The 3,481-nt window shown below is 43.9% G+C and overlaps 1 pseudogene; it reads right to left on the reverse strand.

The window, feature by feature from the left end:
* Positions 1-1,761: 1,761 nt before the first annotated feature.
* Positions 1,762-1,878, reverse strand: LOC126250203 (5S ribosomal RNA; annotated as a pseudogene).
* Between the last annotated feature and the right edge of the window lie 1,603 nt (positions 1,879-3,481).

Consider the following 3,481-nt stretch of genomic DNA (forward strand, 5'->3'; position numbering starts at 1 on the left):
CTGAAAACAGCCATTCAGGAGGTCATCGACAGCATCGATGTTCAGATACTTCAGCGGGTCATGCAGAGTTTCGCTATTCCTCTGCGTCACGCCATCGCCAATGATGGCAGGCATATCGAACACATCACAATCTAAATTCGAATATCTGCAGTGACGATTACATGTTGAATAAAGTGTGTGCACGCTGTAGTTTCTAACTAATTTATGTTTTTTCCATGTAGTTTGTAAGGTACCAGCATTTTTTGGACCTTACGTAAGCTTCATACGTATGATACAGAATAAAAATCCCCAGAAAATAACTCTATATTGTCAACAGGACGTAATTATGGCACTCTCATGTACCGAATAACAAAACAATATCCACCCTTATAACGACAGGGGCCTGCGTGAATGAGATAGAGTGAACGCAGCTTGGAGACCAGCACACGTGGTTAATGGCATTGGGAATCCCCAATTAACATTAACAAAAGAAGGCCCAGCTGCAGCGCAGAAAGAAATAAGACGAGTACAGTGTAATACCTTTTAGAATAAACACAGCCGAGACTGTGGGTAAATGGCGATACTACATTAACGAGGCTAGCAGGGACCTGGGCAAATAAATAAGAATTCACCTATAACGAGGAAGCAATTGGCCGAAGTTGTACTGTGTGACGTAGTAGAATTGCGGCGGGGAGAGTAACGTCATATAAGAGCATTTTAAGAATTAAAATAAAACAGAGAGCTCTTGTCTTGCGGCGGGCCACAAACATGCATGCGGTAAAATTAGCGAAGACGTTGAAGCTCAAACTTTATGTTTGCGAAGTGAGGGCGGTATGCTTCACATATCGTGGTGACAAACATAAAGCGGTAGTTCATATTCCTGAGGGAATTTTTGTGGGCTGAGATTTGTACATGTCGCTCAATCCCATAGCGAGTGTGCAATTGCCATTAATTTCGACTAGCGAAAATTTAACGTTCTACGGAACGCAGGAAAGTTAAGACTGATTGGGCCAGAGCAGGGAATTAGCGTTTCAGATCCAGCACGGAGACAACGCCGTTGCAGTTCCCGATTGTTAATGTACCAACGCGCGTTAGGCAAGATTAAATGTTGAGTCGACATTTTGTTTACTCCAACCTGCGTACGCTTTGAATATAGAAATTCAAGAGTTAATTACTAACATACCCTCTACTGAGTAAATGAGAGCTTTGATTAGTTGAAAAGATAAAGTTCATTCTCCACCAACTTAGTCCATTGCTCAGCTACGACAACGTAGATGTAAATATCATTGATAAAGGTTTAATTCTTTCATTTGTCATAATACTTTCATATATAGAGATAAAGTTTTACTAATCACATTTTCAATATATAAGTGTTAATTAATTTGTTGAGAGTTGAAAGTAATAAACCCTCTTGTTGTTTATGACTTGAACCTTGAAAGCTTTGATAAATTAAAATGTAGAATGAGAAAGGGAGAGGTTGTGTTATCATTTTAGGATAAATCCCAAACTTGTCATTTATATTAATTTGAGTATTCTTGTAATGAGACAGTGGCATTTTGATTAATTTTGATAGCACACTCCGCATTCCGTCTTCAGGCCATAAGTGGCCCATCGGGACCATCCGATCGCCGTGTCATCCTCAGGGAGGATGCGGATAGGAGGGGCGTGTGGTCAGCACACCGCTCTCCCGGTCGTTATGATGGTTTTCTTTGACCGGAGCCGCTACTGTTCGGTCGAGTAGCTCCTCAATTGGCATCACGAGGCTGAGTGCACCCCGAAAAATGGCAACAGCACGTGACAGCTGGATGGTCACCCATCCAAGTGCCGGCCACGCCCGACAGCGCTTAACTTCGGTGATCTCACGGGAACCGGTGTATCCACTGCGGCAAGGCCGTTGCCTAATTAATTTTGAGACAGGACCAAAATTTACAGCTGTGTGGAATGCCTGTTTACGACCCTGGGCTTGAGACGAAAGTTAAGATACATTATCCATTGGCGTGTAAGATACGTTATGCACTTGGATAAAGACCATAAGATACATCGCCCACTTACAAGTTCAATAATTGTCACCCTGTCGGTAGCGCAGTGGTTAAGACACTAGGCACGTATTCGGGAGGAGATTGTTTTAAATAGCCCTCCTCATCATAAAACAGTTCTCCACGAAATAATTGCCTTCAGGGAAATGCTGATATAGTTCCTTCAACATTACCTCACACATCTACCCGCCTCGGTTTATGAGATCCAAGATTGTCCTCCATCTCTAATGACCTCGACATTGACTGTGTGTTAAAAATTAAAATTAATTCCTTAGTTCATCGTTGTCGTCCAAAATTCGATATGGGTAATGCATAGTCACCTAGAACTTAGAACTACTTAAATATAACTAACCTAAGGACATCACACAACACCCAGTCATCACGAGGCAGAGAAAATCCCTGCCCCGCCAGGAATCGAACCCGGGAGGCACACATGGTCGACCGGAACTTTGATGATGAGTGTGCCTGCCTTCACGTCCCCATGCAGTCCAACATCGGGCCATTGTCACATCCGAAACCTCATAAAACTGGACACTTCATGATTCGACCAGCCGGTCGGATGAAGACCCACGGTGAGACCAATGTCAAGCGCTGTCACGTGCTGACAACGTTGTCTCATACGAGTACGCGGCGTCTCCTTGTCTTTCACAGTCATTACTCGACATCTGTCGTTGTTCACGTCATTTATATACCCTACCAGACGTGGTAACAACACTAAAAACGAACAACACCAATGCACTCTGGTGGCGATTCCACCTGTACAGAATTGCAGCATACCCTGCCGATATGTGTACGTGTACAAAGTTACATTGATATCCGAGCATGTCTCATGGTGCGTCACTGCCTTTGTGAGGCAGCGTATATTATTAGTTATTCACTAATGAGTAATTTAATTAGAGAAAGCTATCAAGTAGCGTATAGTACTTCCTATAGCAATGATTTCAGCAGTGAAACCTTGTGGCTTGGATTTCACGACACACCAAAAGCGTTAGGGAGCCATCATAATCGGTGACAGGTTAACTGGCGAGCACAAAACAAAGGTTGATCTGGACAGAGACGAAATCTCTCGTGTCTGGCTAGATGGCGTTTCAGAAATGCTCAATAGGACTGAGATCAAGTGGCCTGTGGTGCAGATAAGGCCACGTAAGTACCCACATGCCAGTGGAGTCTTCCTCAAAAACTTATAACACAATTCAGGAGTTTGAGAGTGATGTGTCATCTTGTCATCTTAAGGCTGGTGTAGGAGAACAGACTGATGAAAATGACCGAACGGTAGGTACCCGTGTCACCCGTCAGGGGCAGACCGCCAGAGGCCACATTTTATCTCGTGCAAACATCGTTCACACAATATCTCCATCATTTGCCCCAATGGTACCTGTTGGCAAGCCGAATGCAAGCCTCATGTGGCATTCGATGTGCTCGTATGCCGTCATAGGCGTATACCGTCTTGTACCGCAGACGTTTAT

The sequence above is a fragment of the Schistocerca nitens genome, chromosome 3, assembly GCF_023898315.1.
Source record: "Schistocerca nitens isolate TAMUIC-IGC-003100 chromosome 3, iqSchNite1.1, whole genome shotgun sequence".
Taxonomy (NCBI): domain Eukaryota; kingdom Metazoa; phylum Arthropoda; class Insecta; order Orthoptera; family Acrididae; genus Schistocerca; species Schistocerca nitens.